Source organism: Lissotriton helveticus, chromosome 8 (assembly GCF_964261635.1).
Source record: "Lissotriton helveticus chromosome 8, aLisHel1.1, whole genome shotgun sequence".
Lineage (NCBI taxonomy): Eukaryota > Metazoa > Chordata > Amphibia > Caudata > Salamandridae > Lissotriton > Lissotriton helveticus.
In genome coordinates, this window is record NC_136069.1 from 865,830,308 (window position 1) to 865,853,836 (window position 23,529).

The window sequence follows — 23,529 nt, forward strand, 5'->3', positions numbered from 1 at the left end:
CAGAGGAAACAGGGCCTGACCTCCCCGCCAGCCAGATCCAGCACACGGGAGCCAAATAAGTGACACTGGGGGTCCACATGCTGCTTAAAATCAATTATGAGTTTTCGGCACCAGGGGTGTGTATGCGGAATGGAACCGTGGACAGGGATGGACCCTAGGGTGGTTGTTCTTTGGGCCTCCGTCTGGGCCTAAAGACACTCCCCCATACAGAATTGGAGTATTGCCACATACGTCTTAAGTTTTGATACCTACAACGCCAGTGGCACACTTGCTGCCCTCCCTTTTGACTGTTATGAACACCTTGTTAGGACAACAGACACTCTGCATGTTGGGGATATGGAGGGGTTTGTAACTCACCAAGCAGGGATGCTAGGAGGGAGGAGTTAAGGGAATTGTTTGAAAGTTATATTCTGATGTTCTTTGTTGCTCATGACCAATACAACCAACACACAACACATGTATACACCAGGGTCACTGTGGTATTGACCAGGGTCACAATGGAATCAGGAATACATGACACAAAGGGAGGAATGGTCATAATGTGGGCGTAGTCCTGGAATGCAAACTGCCTGGGAAACAAGGTCAAGCGCAAGCTGGTCCTACAACACATTGAACGCCACTCTCACGACGTGGTGTTGCTCCAGGAGACCCACCTAAACTGTACCCACTACAAAGCCCAAGACCGCTTCGGCTACCAACTGGCAGCTCACTTTGGGTACTTGGTGGGGCCCTGGGGCGTGGGAATCCTGTTGCGAAGCTCCCTGTCCCTTACAATCCATGGAGTCTGGCACTATGACGCGGGATGTGGTGTGGCCCTGGCAGGCAGTTGGGAGAGTAGCCCTTTTGTCCTGCGCTCAATCTCCGTAGCACTCAAACTCCATGTAGCCATACTACCAAAGATTAGTGCTCTACTGTTGGAACTGCCCTCAGGCTCTCTCCTAGTGGGAGGTGATGTTAACTCAGTAATGGACCCAAAACTGCATCAGTTGAGTGCAGCAGAGGGATGCCCGGGGCGGGCAGATACTCCCGGGCTTCCTGGCTGTAATGGGGCTAGTAGATATATGGAGGGCCCACAGCCCACATGTAAAGCAATTCACATTGTATTCAGCGCGCCACGGTTCATTTTCGAGGATCGACTACCTACTCACACAGCAGGACCGGGTTTGGAGCTTCGAGAACTCGACACACTTGTCAAGGGGAATATCGGACCACTCTCCCCTAAGAGATACTCTCAATGGGCCAGCTATTACTAGAGAGGGTTTCTCCAGGATAGATCCCTTGTACCTTCGAGACCCTGAGCTAGGAGATACACTAGATGAGGGAGTTGATATGTACTTTAGGGAGAATGAGGGGACGGTGGCATCCTATCAAACTCTATGGGAAGCTTTCAAGACAATAGTGCGAGGGCAGACACTCATAGGGGGGGAAGAAGAAAGAAGAGGCAGCTAAAATCCAGAATCTGAAACAGGAATTAGTGGCACTGAAGCTGGAAGTGATTGAGGGCGGGAGGGCAGGCCTGCGATATGCTGACTCTGCGGCAGTTGGATCTGCGCGCCTTGGTCGACGATGCGGTGCGGGCACATGCACTTGCCACGTAGTGTTGGCAGTATGACATTGGAGACAAAGCCTGTAAGCTACTGGCATGGTTAGATAAACAAGATAAAGATAGATCATGGATCACTGGAGTCAGGGATAGCGAGGATGTCCTTCACACTACCAGTGCCCAAATTGCAGAAACCTTTGGGTCCTATTAAGACAACCTATATGCCCCAGCTGGCTAAAGATCAAATCAAGACTGCAAATAATTGCTGGCTGACTTCTCAATCCCGACACTAACCACGGAGACGAGCGACACCCTTGAAGCTGACCTTACAGAAGAGGAATTGTCGGTGGCTCTGGGGTCCCAAAGGTCGGGAACGCGGTAGGCCCAAATGGACTACCAGTCGAACTGTTTAAGGGCATGGCCGCCAGAATTACAGGACCAATGCTCAATATGTTCGAGGAGGCCAGGGAATTCGGTTCACTCCCAGTGGACCAGCACACAGCCACGATTGTGGTGATACATAAGGTGGGTGAACCCCCAGAAAGCTGCAGCTCGTACAGGCCGATTTCCCTGCTAAATATGGAAGCAAAAGCATTGGCCAAGGCCCTAGCAAATAGAATGACCGCAATCTTGACCACCATTATTCACATCGACCAGTCAGGCTTTATGCCACATAGAAGTACTCGTCATAATTTGCGGAGACTGTACGTAATTCTACACATGATGACCCCCTCATCCGACCAGTAAGCTCTGATGGCGTTAGACGCCTCAATGGCCTTTGACAGCATAGAGTGGCCCTATCTATTCGCCGCAGTGACTAAGCTGGGTTTCGGTCTGAAGTTTTGCAGTTGGGTAAAACTGCTATACCAGGAACCACTAGCAAGAGTGAGAGTAAACAGGGCGATATTGCGTTATTTTTCGCTGGGCATGGGAACTAGACAGGGCTGCCCCCTGTCACCGCTGTTGTCCGCTCTGGTACTGGAGCCCCTGGCGCACTGGATTAGAAGAGACCCGATGAAATGGGGTATCCCAGCACCGGACAGTTGGGAGGAGCGTATCTCCTTATATTCCGATGATACTACTTCTTTACTTGTCAAGGCCCTACTACTCCATAGCAAGAGTCCTCCACATTTTTTAGCTTTTCTGAAGGTATTCTGGCTACACTATAAACTGGAATAAATCAGTTGTGCTGCCTCTCTCGGGCCTTGCCCCTAGATTACTGACAAATTGAGCAGCTCCGCTAGTGGAGGAGGCACTCAAGTACCTGGGCATATATGTAATACATAGCCCGGAGACATTTTTGCAAAAAAGCCTCTTCCCACAACTGCATAGACTTCGCGTCAACATGGTGCATTGGCGCACTACCGCTGTCCTTGATGGGCAAAGCTGCGCTCTATAAAATGATGACTCTGCTGCTACAGAACACTCCCTACCCAGTTCCTGCCTCCTTTTTGTCAAACAGGTGGACTAGGAGCTCCGCACCCTGATTTGGCAGGGAGGTGTGCCCCGAGTAGCTCTAAATAAACTACAGAGGGGAGTCTACGATGGGGGATTAGCAGTCCCGGATGTTAGGCTATACTACTGTGCCTCGCAGTTGGTAGTGATAAACTATTGGGTCTATGCAAATAGGGACGACCGGCCTATAAAAAGGATAGAGAAGTAATACCGAATTGGAATTACAAACCTCTTTTATATGCCCGTAGGCCTCACCAACGATGGCCAAATCACACTACAACAGTGGTCAAATGCTGGAAAGAGGCAAACAAGTATTTGGGCTGGCACGACCGCCTGGCAGCAATGACACCGCTGTGGGTGGGTGACCAATGGAAGGAGTTAGCCACTTTGACAGGATTTTCAGGGTGGTGGAACATAGGAACTGAGCACCTAGGAGACGTGTGGAGGGATGGAGCGCCCATATCCTTTGACGATTTAAAGCAAGAATTCGACCTAGCACCTACTCAGATCTTCCCTTACACACAGCTCAAGCATGCTCTAAATAGGCACATAAAACGAGGAGAGACCATCCCAAACCATTCCTCTCTACAAGACAGGCTACTGGTGGATCCCATACTCGATAAAGGGGCATCCACGATATACAAGAAACTAATAAATAAAGCACCAGGCCCTCTGACCTCCCTCAGGACCGCCTGGACAGACGATCTGGGCAGTATGGAAGATGAAGAATGGGTGGAGGCGATACAGAGCCCGAGAAAGATAGCGATCAGGGCACAATTCAGACTGGTCCAACTCAGGGTCCTGCACTGTTCATACTACCCCGCACGCTACTCTACAAATGGGGAAAAGCGCAGATGACCCAATGCATAAGAGGCTGCCAGCAGAAGGGATCCTTCTTCCATACTTTATGGGAATGCCTAGTCATCATCTCATTCTGGCAAAGGGTGACATCAGTGATGACGCGGGTACTGGGAGTGAGAGTGGCCGTAGATGCCAAGTGGCTCCTATTGATGATCAGGGGGGAGGAAGACTGGCCCAGACATAATAAACTGAGGCTGCCCTACGCAGCCGGGTGGCAAAGCGTAATATAGCACGCCGATGGGGGACACACATCCCCCCCATCAGTGATGGAATGGGAGGCGGACCTTGAATGGTATCAACAAGCTGAAAATGTGTTTTACGACAGTAGGGGTTGTAGTAAAAAATTGGAAAAAATATGGCCCCCTAGGAGAAATATAGAAACACATAAAAGGAACTGATAACCTGCTAACACACATGTTCGCCTGCCGCCCAGTGAGTAACACCGACCCAGATGTGTCTCCATACTTGAATAAGGTCGATTTGTGATGTAACCCGCCTTGTGTGTACCACAGTGACCATTGTTTTGTGTGCTTAGGCATGATGCAACACAATGCCGCCTACATGACCGATGAAATGTACGTGCACACCTCCTGTCTTGACCTGCTAACACACATGTTCGCCTGCCGCCCAGTGAGTAACACCGACCCAGATGTGTCTCCATACTTGAATAAGGTCGATTTGTGATGTAACCCGCCTTGTGTGTACCACAGTGACCATTGTTTTGTGTGCTTAGGCATGATGCAACACAATGCCGCCTACATGACCGATGAAATGTATGTGCACACCTCCTGTCTTGATGTACCTCATGAGCATGTTTAATAAAGAGTTTTAATAAAAAAACATTATATATATATATATATATATATATATATATATATATATTCACTGAAAAAACCATAGGTTATAGACCACATATAGTTAGGAATTAGCATTTACAAAACCTTATTTTACTCACACAAAACCATTGAAATTCGCATATATAGTTAATTGTACTAACTATATATCGCACACCCGCAATCCACTGCTGATCATGTCACATATTACATCATTCATGACATGGTCAGTGACATCACTGATGACATCACTGATGACATCTCAAATGACATCACTGATGACATCACTGATGACAACATCCAGGGACTGTATGTTTCTGTAAAGTTAAAATATGTCTTACATATTGAAGAATGAGTGGATGTATAAGTGTCTAGATGAAGGATTTAGTAGGTGCATGACTGACTGTATGAGTGAGTGAGTGATTAAATGTGTCTCACTGAGTGCATGGGTTAGTGACTAAACTGTCTTAATGTGTGCATCATTATGTCTGTTGTTCTGTAAACTGCTGCATGTGTTGATCAGTAGCTATATGAGTAACTATATGGGTTATCGATTGGTTGCCCAAGTATTTGTATGGGAGACTGAGTGTGTGTGTGGGTGGCTGGGAGGTGTATGACTCTGTGTATAGATGTGTGAGCAGTTGATTCACTAGATGTATGGGTTCAAAAGTGCATGTGGAATCAGCTGTATGGGCGGTTGACTGTGTGCATGAGTGTATTGGTGAGTGAATGGATATCTCAGTGCTACATGTCAAAGTAAGTACATATGTAAAACACAGTACATGTGAGAGTTGACATATATAAATAACTGTGCATAAGAGCCAGTGAATGTGTGAGTGGCTGTATGGATCATTGTGAACTTGTATCAGGGATTGTATAAGAGAGTAAATATGTGTTAGTATATGTTTGAATAAATAAGGTGTGTATAACTGTATAGTTGAGGAAATAGAGGTGTGATTGATTCTTTGCATGACTGACTAGGTGTGTGAGTAACTCCATGGATGAGTGACAGTCTGTGAGTGTCTGTTTACACTGAGTGTATCTAAGGTTATATTAGAGTCTGAAGAGGTTCATCGTATTATCACATGAATGATGTCATCAGTGATGTGATCAGTAATGTCAAATGAGATGTCATCAGTGATGTCATCAGTGATGTCATTTGAGATGTCATCAGTGATGTCATCAGTGATGTCATTTGAGATGTCATCAGTGATGTCATCAGTGATGTCATTTGAGATGTCATTTGAGATGTCATCAGTGATGTCATCAGTGATGTAATTTGAGATGTCATCAGTGATGTCATCAGTGATGTCACTGACCATGTCATGAATGATGTAATATGTGACATGATCAGCAGTGGATTGCGGGTGCGCGATATATAGTTAGTACAATTAACTATATATGCGAATTTCAATGGTTTTGTGTGAGTAAAATAAGGTTTTGTAAATGCTCATTCCTAACTATATATGGTCTATAACCTATGGTTTTTTCAGTGAATTTTCAAGGTTTTGTAAATGCTAATTCCTAACTATATATGGTCTATAACCTATGGTTTTTTCAGTGAATTTCAATGGTTTTTTAATAGCAAATATCAAAAGCTTTAAAATGTATTCTTCTTTAATTCGAAAAATATATTTTATATGTTTTTAATACAAATTTTTTATGTATTTTTTTTTTGTTTCGCTCCCGGTCGCTTCCCGTTAGCTCAAATTGGTGCCGCGACCCGGTGCGCGAACCGGTAAACGTTCCGTTTGCGCAACTGCCGCGTTAGAAAACAACATCGTGACGCGTCGCGTAAGCGCAACGTATGGCGTTCTTGCGTAATGCGCCTTATGACTTTCCCAAATGTTGAAAACCCCTCCTTGTTTCCTCACTCTGACTTTCAACTTTGTGAGAGGAAGACCATTTTTCATTACTTAGAAATGGCAAGTCTTGTAGCTGCAGCTGGTGCACCTCCACCACCACCACCACCTCCTAGGAAGAGAGGACCACCTCCTCAGATTATCATTCAACAAGAGGAGGAAGAAGAGGAAGAAGAGGAACAGACGCAAGGGGAGAGGCATTTTTTGCCTGAGGAACCAAGAATTTCTCGTATAAAGGAAGATTTTATAGGGCAATTTTATTCATTTCCCCAGGGCCAAAAGAAAGAGAATGCCCGCTATGTAACTTGCCTTATCTGCAAGAAAGATCTGTCCAGAGGGACAAATAAAAAATATAGCTATGGCAATTACACCATGCATCGCCAAATGCAGAGATGGCACCCTAATAATTATAGTAATGCACAATTACGTGACCTGCAGGATAACCCCCCTCCTCTGCCCAGAACATCAAATGTATAGGCAGTGACGGGACCAGAGGCGAGGGAGACGGTCCCAAATATACATATGAAGTTTGGGAGTATCAAGCAAGTCTGCGTTTATTGTGGCCAATTGATATGCTACAGGGAAAGTAGCATCACTCTCATCAACAGAGCTATCGACAACCATGATTGTCCAAAACGCCCCAGAAAATATATATTTTTTTTTTGTTGCTTCTGTTGAGCCCTTTATAATGAATCATTTTCGTTTCTCCCCCCCCAAAAAAAACAAAAAAAATATAAAATCGTTCAAAAAAAGTAAAAAAATGTTCAGAAAAATAATAACAAAAATATAAAACAACAAAAATAATTAAAAAAAAAGTTCTTTTCAGAACTACCTTCCCTTTATAAAAAATTGCTAGAATGTTTAGCACTCTGGCAACCTCTATTTCTTTTGATTCGCTTCCCGGTTCGCGCGCCGGTAACCCAAAATTTTTTTTTTTTAAAAAAGAAGAGTAAGTATAAGAGAAGGAAACAGAGAGTAATGTTAAAAGAAAGACAGCTAGAGGGAGTAACACAGAGATACTGTTTAATAGATCTATTTACCGAAGAAAAGATGGAAGAGGGTATAATTGTGAAAAACAAAATAGATAAGGAAGTGAAAGAAAAAAAGGAGAGTAGAAGAATAATAAACAAGAGTTTCTTAGAGAATGTGAGTGAATGTTCAAAATAAGAAGAAAAATAGTAAAGGATGTGGAATGAGAGGTAGGGATAGAACCGGACTAAAAGAACAATCATGAGGGAAAGTGTTAAGAAAACAGTGAGCAAAAGTAAATAGGAAAAAAACAAGATGTATGATAGTGACTAAGGTTAAAACATGTGGAATAACAGAGAGAAAAAACAGAAAGCAGAAAAGAAGAAGTGACAGAAAAGGAATGATTGAAACAGCAAAGAAATGTAAATAACATAGGGGCATATTATCAACACAAGCGATAAAATTATCGCTGCTTTTATCGGCAGAAATCTGACGCTAAAGCCGCTTTTGCAGCAGAAAACTGCTGCTAAAGCCGCTTTTGCGGCAGTTTTCTGCCGATAAAAGCAGCGATAATTTTATCGCCTGTGTTGACAATATGCCCCTTAGTGTGCTTGAACTACAGGGAAAAAGCATAATGAACAAGTAGTGAAAGAGTGATCAGTCAGAGACAGTGAGAGTAATAGAGACGGAGTGAGTGAACAGGAGTGAGGAACTATGAGAACAGAGGGACTGAGAAAAAGAGTGGAAGGAGTAGAGTAAATAAGTAATAGAGAAAGGAATGAGGGAATTAGCAAAGGCAGGAAACTGAGGGTTAAAGAAATGAAGCAGTGGAACTAATAGAAGTTAAATGTGATAGAAATGTAACAAAAAGAGTACAAAACATTTACCTTATAATTGTCGTTTACTTAGTCACTTGTTATTTTTATACTTTCAATCTGTGAAAGAAACAACAAAAATTTGAAAAATATTAAAACATGTATTTAAAAATTAGAAAACACATTTTCCTCATTTCAGAATCACATAACCTGTGTTTCCTTTGCTTAGGTATCAAAGACTACGCAGAAGTTGAGCACTGTATGCAACAATTTTGACATTTACAGAAGATTCAGCTTCTCCATGCCCCCTACACAGTCCTAAATGTTTACAGTTTAAACTGACGGTATCTTGTTGGAGATGAAGTGAGGCCTGTCTTGCAACATGGTGCATAAATCTGCCCCTAACATTTTAAATGATTGATTCAGGATGATGATAAGGTGTGGCCTATCCAGAGGTTTGTTTGAGGTGAGGCCTACTCAGGGTTGCAGATGAAATTTAGGCTTGTTGAAGAGTACAGAGGAGATAATACATGTGCAGGCCTACCAATGAAGTGAGTCATGTCCACTTCACTCTTGAACAAAGGCCAGACCTCCTCTGTCTCCCTGGACAGGCCTAAACCTCAACTGCACAATGTGATTCATAATGTTAGGAAACACAGGTGATGTAATTGAAAAATGTTGAATTTATTTTCCTCATTTCAGAATCACATAACCTGTGTTTCCTCTGCTTAGGTATCTCATTGTGCAGATGGAAACTAACATATCAAAGACTACGCAGAAGTTGAGCACTGTATGCAACAATTTTGACATTTACAGAAGATTCAGCTTCTCCATGCCCCCTACACAGTCCTAAATATATACATTTTAAACTAACAGTATCTTGTTGCAGATGAAGTGAGGCCTATCTTGCAACATGGTGCATCTTTTGCACTGCTGCTGCGTCACAAAAATGACGCAACGGCGGCGCAAAAGAGGCACACGGCTATCATAAATCTGTCCCTAACATTTTAAATGATTGTTTCAGGATGCCGATAAGGTGTGGCCTATCCAGAGATTTGTTTGAGGTGAGGTCTACTCAGAGTTACAGATTAAATTTAGGCTTGTTGAAGAGTACAGAGGAGATAATACATGTGCAAGCCTACCAACGAAGTGAGTCATGTCCACTGCACTCTTGAACAAAGGCCACACCTCCTCTGTCTCCCTGGACAGGCCTAAACCTCATCTGCACAATGTGATTCGTAATGTTAGGAAACACAGGTGATATAATTGAAAAACGTGCTAATATTTTTGCTCATTTAACAATCACATCACCTGTATTTCCTCAGCTTAGGTATCTCATTGTACAGATGTAGTCTAGCATATCCAAGAGTACGCAGAAGGTGAGGACTGTATGCAACAGAGCAATGTACATTACTCACCTCCCTTGACACTTACAGAAGCCTCAGTTTCTCCATGCCTCCTACACAGTTCTAAATGTATATCATAAATACAAAAAGTACAGAATTAATTATACATGTTAAATGGTTTATTTTTGCTGTTCTCAGAATATATCAAATTTCACTAAAAACAGTGACTTGAAGGTATTCATCATATAACAGCGGGGGAAAAAAACACAATCAAAATGATTGTGTTTAAAAAACCCATATAACATAACCAATCAGAAATCAGAACTCCTCAAAAGTAACTTACTTTCCATGACGTCGAAGGATGTCCTATGAACAGCTTATACTCTGTTGTGCTGTTATTATTTTCAGCCCACCACTTTCTGAAAGAAAAGCTCAATCGTTTTGACAAATATGTTACATACAATAAATGACTTCTCGCTCTCTACCGCACTTCTCCTCAAGGCCAAATCGTGTAAGAGCCATTTATAAGTCTTGGAATTCTTCTAAGCAAATCCCGTCATTTTCTTTTTCCGCAACTTTCAGAAAGAAAACGTTCAAGATCACTTTCACAATCCTGTACTAGTAATATCTCACCCTTCTTGCTCACTCATGTTCCACATTTCCTATGACACTGATACTGCTTACTATGAAGCAGACTTACACTACCTCTATGACTACTACAATTATTTAATTCTCTACATCACTTTTAATCACAAAGCAATTTAAAACAGTACATAAAATTATATCAACTCCTAAAATCATTATAGGCCAGTTACCTACCCTAAATTCTTTCTTCTGAAAACAGAAAGTAAGAATATTTTTAAATAAAAAGGCAACATTGTTTCATAGTGCAAAGTGAATTATTTCCGGAACATCAGCTTTTTTTACATTTTGAATAAGATGTGTAATAAATGGATGTTGTCAAAGCACCATCATGTCATATAATAGCTGCAGTTAGAAATGTTCTTCCTAAAATCAACGACTGTGTAGCCACAACATTTGTAATTAAAGTTGAAAACTTATTTTCATCAGGTTTATATAGTTGGAATTTTTAAATGAAATTATAACCAAAAGTTTGTTCAAAATATGTCGACAGCATTGCAGACTTACATTACCTCTACTCCATGTTTTGATTGGCTGCTTGAATTAGCTTATTAAAAGAAACAGTTTTTCTGAACTCATTCAAAGTGCAGTTATTTTTCCATGACGTCAAGTGTTATGGTAAGAACACCGTTTGCTTTGGGGAATACTCTGTTGTCCTTTAACTAATCCGTGCCCACCACTTTCTGTAAGAAAACCTTCTTTTTTTTTCAGGAACTACTTAAAACTGAAAAATAACTTTTGACTCTGTACTACACTTATCCTCAAGGCCAAATAGTGTAGGAGCCATTAGAACCTCTTGAAATTCCTCAGAGCAAATCCCGAGATTCTTTCCCTAAAATTTTGGTTGTAAAACACCAGGTAAGAATTTTTAAGGTCAAAAGGCAATTTTTTTTTTAAAGTTAAAACAGAATCATTGCAGAATGACCAGCCGTTTCTAGACTTCAAATAAGCTGTGTAATGTCCTGATGTTGTTGAAGGACCGTCATGATATATAATTGCTGCAGTTACAAAAGTCCTTCCTGATATTGACAACTGCGAAGCCACAAAATTTTTAATTAAAGTTGTCAATTTTGTTCCATCAGGCCTACATCCTTGGAACATTAAAATGACATACTGGCCATATGTTCGTATAAATAATGTTGACAACATTTCAGACTTACATTGGCTACACTCCATGTTGTGATCGGCTGCTTTTACTAGCTTATTAAAGGACACTGATTTACTGTCTGGCAAAGTTAAATATATACATTTTTCTGAGTCTACACTAGTAGTACTTGATACCCTACAGTTCTCGCAGTCATGCTGCCATTGATAAGAAAGGCCAAACAGGTGATCTACATCTACACCTTCATCTTGCAATACATCAAGCATATACATTAAAAACTCCTGACAATCTTGCTGAATATTTTGAGAGAATTGCGTTTGACCTGAACATTTGTCTAACAGATTTCGAATTTCAGACACACTTTCTATTTTTGTTCTATCAGTGCTACATTTCTCTAACACAGAATTCAACAAACTGCAAAATCTTTGATCTGAATTGACCACAATCTCTTCTTTTAATGTTTCTAGAGAAAAGAGAACATTAACCACAACATTAGCATAGCAGTTGACACCAGAACTATTTTCAGATTGAAAACCAACAACATCTTCAACAGAATCCATTTTTTTTCTGCTTATAATTTCGGGTTCATCGACTTTTCGTCTTTTTGCTACAACCTCCCTACTATTGGTCACATTTCTTCGTTTCCGGCCTACCACACGTTTCTCAAACAAAGGATATTGAGGCAAATGTGGCGCATACTCTCTTCTTAACCTATTGTATTCCTTAACACGATCTAGATCCGCACAAATGTTTGTGACATCACAATCAATCAAGTACAATCCCGATAAAGTTCTGACTCGTGACAATGCCACATATGCCATACCCTCCTTGAACACAGAACTGCAAATATTCACCAATGCACTGTCTACACTTAAACCTTGCGATTTATGGATTGTCACCGCATATGCCAAGCAAACAGGAAACTGCTTACGGCGAACATATAAGTCTTTTACAAGCAAAAACCTAGCAGAGCAACGACCAATTAGCTGTACTTCCTCAATGCCATCAAATTTAATTTTTTTAAATTAAATTCCATCTCTATTTCTGTATTTCTCAAAATCAACAACATTACCCATTGATCCATTTACCAGACCTCTTTCAACATGTAAATTCCTTCTAAAAATTATACGGCAATTTAAGCACACATTCAGTCTTTTCAAAACCAGCAGTTTTAGATATAGTCTTCTCTAATGAATCCAATTTTGATTTCAAATTCTCAGACAAAATAATTGTTGCTCCCATATGCTCTATTCTGTCAATAGCTTCCAGTTTCACAATCTCTTGGTTTTCTAAATTCAACATTTTGTTGTTGAAGATGGCACATTCTGCAAGAGTTGGCATCAAACATATTCCAGATTTCTTCTCAGTAATTTTCCGAAAAATATTCTCAGGCACAAAGTCTTCTTCTGGATACAAATTTGACAGTAATTGTGCATGTAAAGCTTCTTTCCCATGCTCGGTCACTTTTCCGATTCTAACATCTTGTAGAATATTCTTATAATCTTCATCCTTCGCTTGACGCATATTTTCACGCAGTTCAGCATAATTGAAGTTTAACCATATATTGACGTTGCCAATGCTCCCTAGGCACTTCCTGGTATCTTCATGCGTGAGCATTTTGAACACAGGTTGTCCTTTCACTGGTGTCAGCTGCAGAAGATCATCGAAAACAATGATGTGTTTGCCACCAAATAACACATCATACTCTGTTTTGAGAACTTCTTGCATTCTCAAATGCACAAAGGCAAGCATGACATTGGAAACCATGCTTACTTTGTCAATGATAAGAAGTTTCATTATCCTCAAGACTCTTGAAACTTTACAAGCATCTCCAGATAACTTGTGGTTTTGTAATTTGTTATCATGCTTCACTGGCAGCATCAGTAGACGATGCAAAGTAATACCTTTAATGTTATGTGCTGCCAGTCCAGTTGGAGCGGTGACAACACAAGACAGCGATTACGCAGTCCTTTTCTGCAAATAACATGAAATTGCTTTAATGAGGAAACTTTTTCCAGTTCCCGCTTCTCCACTCATGTACAGTCGGACAGGCTTCAACGACGTACATGAGCACTCTTTCTTCTCATGACCTAATCCATGATCTATTTGGTTGGTAACTTCGTCATATATTTTCCTCTGCTCAACGTTGAGTTGTCTTTCCAAGTCTTCTAAGTTAACCGCATCCTCCTGAGCATGTGCCATGGCTCTTTCCACTTCAATCATGGCAGTGGCAGCTTCATTTTCGATAACTGGTCCTCCTAGTGGATCCTGACTCAATGAAACAGAACTCTGACTGTCCTGAGAACTGTCTCTAGCAATCTCGGCTGCAATCGTTGCTTCCTGCTCGATTTCCGCATTCAACATTTCTAGATATTTGGGAAAAACAGGACATTCTATGGTCTCCTTGGCGGCATTGAAAAGAGTCTTCGTAACAGAGGAAATCTCCAAGCAGCTCCTCTTCTGCACGCCAAGGCTTGAAAAGTTGCAAAAGTGCTAAATAGAAAAACTCTTTTCTTTCAGGAGATTCGCCACTCAATTTTCGATGGTTTACCAAGTGGCATTTTCTTTGCTTGACCAGACATCCCTCACTTCCAATTACAGCATACACTCCTTTATCAATATCTTCTTTGATGTTCCTCTTGAATATGTAATTTTGTAGAACCTCATACAGACAAACATTCTCGAGGTGACTGATTCTATTTGGATAATATGTATCCAACATGTTGGTCTTCAAAATATCTGTACTGTTTGGCTCCTTTTCCGCCAAATACTCAATTTCCCATACAGGTTTCAGAACTCGATTACGCGTTGCAGCAAGACCAAGACTCGCCCAAATGATACTCCTGGATTTGGCATAGAGACTTGCTGAAGACAACCGGTCAGAACATTCGTAAGCTCCGATTTCTCGATGCGACAACATCTTCAGACGGAAACTGTACAACTTCTTACTGAGGCTCTTTTCACGGGAAATGTCCTCCCACATATTCTTCAATTCTGTCTTTTCTTTTTTGGTGATGTAAGATGTCACATACCGAGCCACAGCCATACAGTTATCAGCCACAAACTGTATATCCATGTTAGCATTCCACATGGACAAAATCACTGGGTTGTAGTAGTTGATGTACTTGGACTCTTCGTTCCATTTCAAATTGTAGGTATTTTTGGGTGATTTCTTCATCACATTATGTCGCAGCGAAGACATCAAACTGTTCACTCTTCCTTTAGAAATCACCGGTCGTGGAAAGGCGAAACGACATTTTGTGTAGAACTTGTCCTTGTTTCTGAATTTACAACGACAGTACTTTCCACAACAATGGCTTTGGAAGCGTAAAACTTGTTCTTTTAGGCTTTTGTCTTCCTTTGCCTTTGGAACAACACATGTAGAATACTGTTCTATGAAACTCATCACTAAGTCATCCGGATCTGTTCCAAATTTGGGTGCATCTTTGATCCACAGCAGCATATGTATATGAGGAGCACCTCTTGCTTGGTACTCCTTTCTCCAGAAGAAATCCAACACCTCTCCAAGAGGTGGATTTTTCTTGTTCATGATGAAAGACATCATAGCTTCAAATCTATGATTGAAGTACCTGCATACATTCACTGGATCCAAAGAGCACAGTTCTCCAGGTGTCTTGAATTCGATATTTTCAATGTTTCCATTTGCCTCTCGTAGAAATTCAAGTAAGTCTTCCCAGCCATACTCGGCACAGCTGAGAGTGAGGAACCATGTCGGAGTTCCTAAGTTCCTCAGCATACATTTTAAATCACCATGACGACGGTACCAGTACTCATTAGTACCACGCTGACACGCCATGAGATTAATCAGGTGAGAATTCAAAATACTGTCTTGCACATTGACTTTATCCATAAAGTCCCTTGCCGAGATATTTTGCATGTGTACACCACTTTTCAAGATGTGGTTCACTGCATATGACAGTCCAGACAGATCGCTTTCAAACAGTAGATGAAACAAATAGGGAATGCATTGACGAAACCTAGGATCTTCTGCATACAATCGTAAAGTCCGGTATTCAGAAGCAGGAATTTGATCAGGTCGCTCATCATATCTTCCTCCTTGACCTGTTGGAAATAGCTGTGGGAAACACCGAGCTTCCAAACTTTCCTCCCAAACACTAATGGGACTTCCTTTGGCTTGTTTCATTTGAAACAACTCAATAGCATTCCCCATGACTTCCTTGGAATACAAAGGATAAACACTATAATGTTCATATATTTCTTCATTTTTAGAGGCTTCTACTTTCTCAATTTGACCAGCACACAAATCGCTATCCTCTTCTTCACTTACTTCCTCTTCTGCAACATATACATTCTTGTAGTACTTATTGTTTTTCTTCAAATACAATGTTGCCTTTTTGACTTTCCTAACATCCACTAAATCTTGCCAGATTTTCTTACTCTTTGTCGGAACCCCATTAACTAAGATAACCAGAGGTTCCTCTTCCACTTTTTCTACTCCAATTGTGAGGTTCCGTAAAAATCGTTACGACGTTTTGGGCACCGCCGAATATGGACGAATGGGGTATCAATGAACCGTAAATGACGAGTTGTGTAAGTGTTCGCGTTTTCGCCATACTACTCAGAAGAGTTCCTTACAATTACAGGTTTCTTCAAATGGACGCTCGGGTTCCATTTTAGATACGGCACCCATTTTGTTTCTTGCCCTCACGTAGTCAGCAAACAGGCAACTGTCCGCATCGTGACCCCTTTTGTTCCCAAGCTTCACGGAAGAAGCATATGCCTTTTCATGCGTCTTTTATGAGTAGGGGGAGGACACTGCTAAAGCAGTTGTCTCCGCTCGGAGGTGATCCTGCCGTGCCGGTCTATTGTTTCAGCCTCGCACGTGCTGGGATCAAGTCCTTTTAGGCTACGATTACGCATCCAATATTATCCTCACACTCCCTCTTCCCTGTTGTCTGACTTTCTCGCAGCTGTTCTTGTCTCTTTATCTTGTTTATTTACAACTCAAGTGGAATGTACCTAATGGTGGGAAGATGTGCTTTTACAGTTGGAACTGGTGATGTTAATGTAATTATGTTCCGGTGCTCTGAATACATGAAAGCGATCCTTTGAATTTTACTGTGGGAAATGAGTTGTAACCTTTTGCTTACATATTGTGCAATGACAAAATCCTGTATAAAAGAGAGCGACTCACATATGCAAAGGGAGCAGACTCTCAGAACCTACACTCTGTTGTACTTCTTGTGACTTTTGCCTCCCTGCAGTAATAAACCCTGATCTTTGACGCACAAGGAAGTGTCCCGTGTCTCTGTCTTTAGTGCGCCAGAACAGGTATCCCACGAAGGTTCTAGGTGTTGTCCCCTGGCACCGCTGGGCCTTAAATAGCCCAGTCCTTCAGTTGGCGCCCAACGCGGGGCGACATCGGCGGTACCGGTCCAAAGCCTGACGATTGTGAGGAACTTCGTGTGAAATCTCCGAGGAAAAGGTGCACCCCGCTTCATCGATCCTGTTGTCGAAATAAGTGGTCCGAAGATTTTTCCCGCGAAGATTCCCGCCTCCTGACGGCTGCGACGGACCGATGCCCTGACTGTCGACCTGTTTTCGACGCCTGGTGTAGACCTTTTGTACAGCGAGACGATAGACAGGCCTTCCTGGTGACGCCATTGAAGCCCTCAGTTAAGTATTTGTGGGTCGCTCCCAGTCCTTAGTTGTTGTTACAGCTTGTTGAAGCTTTGTTGTTTGCATAATTCCAGTGCATTTGTGGTTCTTAGTTGTTGGTTCTTAGTTGTTATTTGACAATTGCAATTGCCAAAAACCGAGGGTTTTGTTTTTCACGAAGAATTAGTGCTTCGGTAACCCTTGAAGTTTGATACTAGGTTAGTGTACATGATGCCTAGCCATAGTGGTTTTCTCGGTTTCTTTAAATGTTGCAACAAGGATTCCCGGTTGGAGGACTCGTGTCCGATACCTCCAGTTGGAACTCCGATATATGAGCTCTATAGTCGACATGGTGTGGGCCCTATTATATATAATAAATATTGGGTCCGTTACACGAAAAAAGATGGTGTCCTTAGTTGGCCACCGCACGGAAGTTTTGAACTTGCGATTTTAGATAATCTTGAAGCTAAATTGTTTAAAAAGAAAGCTAGGCCAGCTATGTTTGATTCCTTTCGGTTGTGGCGTAAAGAGGCCAAGCAGAAAGAAATCAAACAGTCTAAAAAGAATCGAAGAGACGGTATGGTCCCGATAATGCAAGTTGTACAACAATGTCAGCGAGATAAAGAAGAAAAAGAAATAGAAGTTTCTACTAGATTACATCATATGAGGATAGACAAATGTTATCCGGTTTTACCAACTAGTCAGGATAAGAAAGAAGAGGATTCAAAGGAGGATCCCTTGTTAGCATATTTGATGAAATCGCCGCCCCCTTATGCACAGGGTGCTACGGCCCCTGTAGTTCCTCCTGTAGTTCCGCCTGTTGTTCCTCCTGTTGTCCCCCCTGTTGTTCCGGCGGCTGCGGGTCAGCCAGTTGTTGGTCCTACGTTTGTCCCACCACCTGTCTCTATTCCTACTGCTCCTTTGCCTGTACCTTCTCAGCCTCTTGTCCCTGCCACCCCGACTATCTTGCCTGCTTCTGCTGTGTCTGCCTTCACTTCAAACGTTGTGGCTCCTGTTCTCCTTTCTCCTTCTGTTCGTAATCGTATCCCTAACACTGTTGCTACCCTTTATTCACCGCTTTCTGGTCAGTTATTTCCATCCGATACTTCTGAAACTCCCCAAAGACGGAGTCAGATCCCTAGTGGAAGGGAGAAAGAGACGTTAGTGACATTGGCACATAGGTGGATAAGACATCCTGCCAACTACCCTCCACGCATGGTTTTCGAGACGTTTTCTCAGTTTAATGAGCCTACACAGAGATTCGTGTTCGAAGAAATGTGTAACTTTTTGAGGGAACAATGGTATAATGACAATTTAGATAACGTACCGCCCGATATGATTGAACTTCAGAGTCAATTTTCGAATGGTATGATTGTAGGTGGCGATGTACGACGTGCCTTAGAGCGATTGTTATCCTTTAGATCCACAGTGCCTTCTCGTGTGTCATTTAATGATGACGACTTAGAAACTTGGAAAGCGGCTCCTGGTCAGTATCCTATGAGAGAAGTTCCGCCAGTATACATGCCAGGTGATCCTAATGCTAATCCTGTGGTTCCTCCATATTTCCAGAGCGTTTGGATACACCTCCCATGGAAGCGATCAGAAGTATTGCAGGTCAAACAGTCCTTGCCTGATCCACGCAAGAATCCGGCGGGTTACTATAAGGAGTTGTCTCAATTGGTAGATGCTACTATTATGAACCTCGCCGACATCGACATGCTGTTCGGTAATGTTGTACCACAGCCGGTTTGGGCGAAAATTCGTCAGGAAAATCATGCGAATGAGTTAGGCGGTGATTGGGCTGCAATAATAGCGGCTGATGGCCGACAAGTTGGTGGGGCTAAGCCTGAGCAGGTAATTTCGGATCTGCCCCAGAGAATAATTACGTTCATGAAAACGCTTATGCCGGCGATGAGGGTAAACTGGGATAAATTAGCAGCTTGTAAGCAGAAGAAGGACGAGAGTGTCTCTGATTTCTTTACTAGATTCGAAGAGGCATTTGTCGATCATAGTGGTCAGGATATGGGCACTGAGGGAGGCCAACGGTTGTTTGTTGACAAATTCGTGTTGAATTTGTTGCCTGAACTATGCAACAAATTGAAAAATTCAGAAAGTGCATGGGCTGTTTCAACCACTGCACAGATATTAGCAACGGCTCAATATTATGAGAATAGGGAAAAAGAAGAAAGTGATCGTGTAGATAAGAAAACGAAGGAGCTCAAAACGAAGGTTTTGTTGCAGCAAGCGTATCCTCCGCGTTCAAATCACACTGATTTGCAACAGCAATATAGACCACAATCACAATCCTCCAGAATACAGTCACGTCCTGACTCCTCTGACTTTAGATCTATGATTGGGTATAACCAGTGTGCATATTGTAGAAAAGAGGGACATATAAAATATGATTGTCCCGCTTTGCGTGACCGCCTTAATGGTGTGTCGGCACGAGGGGGTCGTGGTGGTCCTCAACAAGCATCTCGAGGTAGAGGTCGCGGTGCCTTTCAAAATCAGACTGAGCGCCCTACTACGTCCTCGGACGCGAATAATTGTTTTGACCAGCGAAATGTAAGGTCCGATAAATCAGCGCAGTATTACGCGGACGACTATTACGTTGAACATGAGACTGTTGTAAACGACCGTTACTAGGACAGCCACCGACAGAGAGAGGGAGTAGTATCAGTTCCGGTTGATCAGAGTGGGCCTTACGTCGCAGTTGCTACATCTGGCGTAGTTGAGCCTTTTCTGCTAGACACTGGTGCGACGAAAAGTTCCATCATGCATTCAAAACTCCCTGGCGCACCTTTGTCCGGCTTAACAAATGTTTCCGTTGGATTCTCTGGCGCCCCTGTTAGCAATCCTGTATCTAGCCCTTTGCCCCTTGCAATTGGCCCGCGTGAACTGGAGGCTCCATTGATTCTATCTACTGGTTGTGGTGAGAATCTTTTGGGTCTGGATTTGCTGAAACGGTTATACGCGACTTTGTATTGCTCTCCTGAAGGAGTGGAGCTTACATTAGGTCGGAGAGTAATCTCCCCTATGTACTTGTCGAGCGATAAATTCCCACCGGAATTGAGCTCCCTTCCTGCGTCTCTATGGGCCACAGGTCCCAATGACGTGGGTTTCTTGGACATCCCACCTTATATGATCAAGCTGAAACCAAATGTGCGCTTGCCACGTATACCACAGTATCGTATCTCCATTGAGGGAGAACGGGCGCTATTAACGATTGTACACGATCTGATCGAAAAGGATGTCGTTGAAGAAACTCGGGGAAATGTGTGTAATAGTCCTGTGTTACCCATTTTAAAACGAACTGATCCATCCAAACCTCCTGTGTACCGTTTCATAATCGATTTCAGAGAAGTAAATAAAATCGTGATTCCACAATACCCCGTGGTCCCTGATATCACGACTTTGTTGACCCTGATTCCAGTGTCTGCCTCCTGGTTCACGGTGATCGACCTAAAGAATGCTTTCTTTAGTATCCCGATTGCTGAGGAAAGCAGAGATCTATTCGGATTCTCATTAGGTGGTCGCAGTTTTAGACTGAAACGCGCACCACAGGGCTATTGTGAGAGTCCGTCGATCTACAGTCAAGCCCTTAAAAGTCAACTTGATTCATTTATATTACCGGCAGGCGCAGCCTTGATTCAGTACGTTGACGACCTGTTGGTCGCCGCTGATACCGAAGATATTTGTAGAACTGCTACAGTATCATTGTTGCGGCATTTATGTGACTTACATCACAAGGTGTCACCTTCCAAGCTGCAATATTGTTGCCAAGAAGTAACCTACTTAGGTCACTTATTGTCAAAAGAAGGGAGAAGGTTGACCCCAGAGAGAATTGCAGCGATTACCCGAATGACTGTGCCAAAAACTCAGAGAGATGTACGTGCCTTTCTAGGTATCACGTCATACTGCAGACAATGGATCCCAAATTTTTCACTATTGGCAAAACCATTGTTAGCTCTCACGTGCAAGGATGTTCCGACTCCTTTGCCATGGACTGAAGAGTGTCAAAAAGGTTTTTCTGAATTACGTGATGCGTTGTGTTCGGCTCCTGTGTTAGGTACTCCTGATTACAGTAAGCCGTTTACACTGTACGTTCACGAGAGGGATGGTTGTGCATTGAGTGTTCTGGCGCAACAATTTGGTGACAAACAGCGCCCATGCGCATATTTTTCTTCGACCTTAGACCCAGTAGCTAGAGCTTTGCTGAGTTGTTTAAGAGCAACAGCGGCAGCTGCTGCGTCCATTCGACAGTCCGCAGGTCTGGTCATGGATAATATGCTTACGGTGATGGTTCCGCATGCAGTTGACACTCTCTTGAACCGAACGAAAACTCAACATTTGACGAGCGCAAGGTTGTCTGGGTATGAGCTGACGTTACTGGCTAGTCACATACGGATAAAACGGTGTAATGTGTTGAACCCAGCAACATTATTGCCGATCAATACGGATTTGAGTGATGTAGCACCACATGACTGTTATCTGAGAACCGAAGAGGAAACGAAAGGTCGTATTGACCTAAAAGATACTCCGTTGGTAGATCCCGATGGTACTTTGTATGTTGATGGTTCCTGTTTTAAGTTACCGAATGGTGATGTGACGACTGCGTATGCTGTAGTGACGTTGAGAACGGTTGTGGAATCTACGAGATTAAATCAGAACTCGGCTCAGGCAGCTGAGTTGGTCGCCTTGACGAGAGCGTGTGTGTTGTCCAGAGGAAAGCGGGTGAATGTGTTCACAGACAGCCAGTATGCTTTTGGTGTGGCACATAGTTTTGGGCGGTTGTGGAAAGAAAGAGGATTCTTAACGTCGCATGGCACAAAGATTCAGCATGGACAGCTTGTGAATGACCTTTTAGATGCACTCACATTGCCTAAACAGGTGGCCATAATTAAATGTAGTGCGCATCGAAAAGTGACAGATGATGTTGGTCGTGGTAATGCGTTTGCAGATGAGACTGCTAAGGAGACAGCGAAAGATCTGACAAATCGAATGTATGTTACAAGTTCAGTGAGATGGCCTGCGGAAACTAGTATGTGTGAGGACACAGTGGAGAGTGTGAAGGAAATACAGAATGAGGCCACTGAAATGGAAAAGACTAAGTGGAAAGAAAGCACGGGAAAATTAGATGAGGATGGATGTTGGGTTGATTTGTCAGAGAAACAGAGATGGATGTTACCGGATGCATATGTGCTTGCTGTTGTTACAATGGCCCATGGCACAGCACATATTAACTCGAAGGGCATATGCAAGTTGTTGTCTCCTGTATGGAAGAATGATGGGATTACTAAATGTGCCGAGAGAGTGGTTAAGAATTGCATGGTATGTTTGATGCATAATCCCGGTAAGGGCACCCGCACTACACCTGGTCATTTTGCCCCTCCTACATGTCCTTTCGAAGCTATCCAATTAGACTTCATCCACATGGAGAGATGCAATAATTTAAAGTATGTGCTGGTTGTGGTTTGTGCGTTCTCCAGATGGATTGAGGCTTACCCTCTTAAGGATAATACTGCCCTATCCACAGCTAAAATTCTGCTCAAAGAGTATTTCCCCAGGTACGGCATGCCTCGGATTGTATGGTCGGACAACGGAAGTGAGTTTGTGGGAAGCGTGATGAAGAGTGTGTGTCGTGGTTTAGGAATATCCCAGAAATTTCATAGTGCTAATCATCCTCAGTCAGCGGGTTTGGTGGAAGGATACAATGGCACCCTGAAACTAAAACTTGCTAAAATTCAGGCAACAACTGGTTTATCATGGCCTGACGCTTTGCCTCTAGCTCTCTTATTGACCAGGGCTACTGTACACTCTCGAGTAGGGCTTAGCCCATATGAGATTGTGTTCGGCCGTCCTGCGAACATTTGGGGGGTTCCGAGGCCTAAAGAATTGAACAGACTTGAATATCCAATGTTAATTGATTATCTATATGATCTGACTGCTAAATTGAGTTTGATTCATCAACAGGTCTTTGAGGCTCTGCCGTCACAAACAGAGGGTCCTGGTCATCGGCTCCAACCAGGGGACTGGGTCCTCACTAGAAATTTCGGACAAAAACGCCATCTTGAGCCGAGATTTGTGGGACCCTTCCAGGTGCTACTAGCAACGAGGACGGCGGTTCGACTGGAGGGACGGAAACACTGGGTGCATGCCACCCACACCAAGAAGGTTCCGCTTCCTCTGCCGGCAGACACATGGATACGTAAAGGTTTTTCCTCGTCTGAAACTGATGTTCCCCAGCGCTTTGTCCCATTTAGCGAAGCTCAGACCATAGGGAACACTTCAGTTTTATCTGACACCCCTGTTGATTCCTCTCAAACAATTTCCCTTCCTTCAACATTGGGGAATACAAGTACTGAACAATTGCCTGGACAATCGAACACTCTTTCGCCATCCAATCCACTGTTTGAAGATCAGACTCGACCCGGAAGAAACCGATACTTTCTTCGTAC

The 23,529-nt window shown here is 42.9% G+C and overlaps 1 protein-coding gene across 3 annotated transcripts in view; it reads right to left on the reverse strand.

Annotated features, from left to right (window-relative positions):
* CTPS2 (CTP synthase 2) overlaps positions 1-23,529 on the reverse strand; it is a 2,098,303-nt gene that overhangs the window by 2,005,978 nt on the left and 68,796 nt on the right. The window lies entirely within an intron of this gene.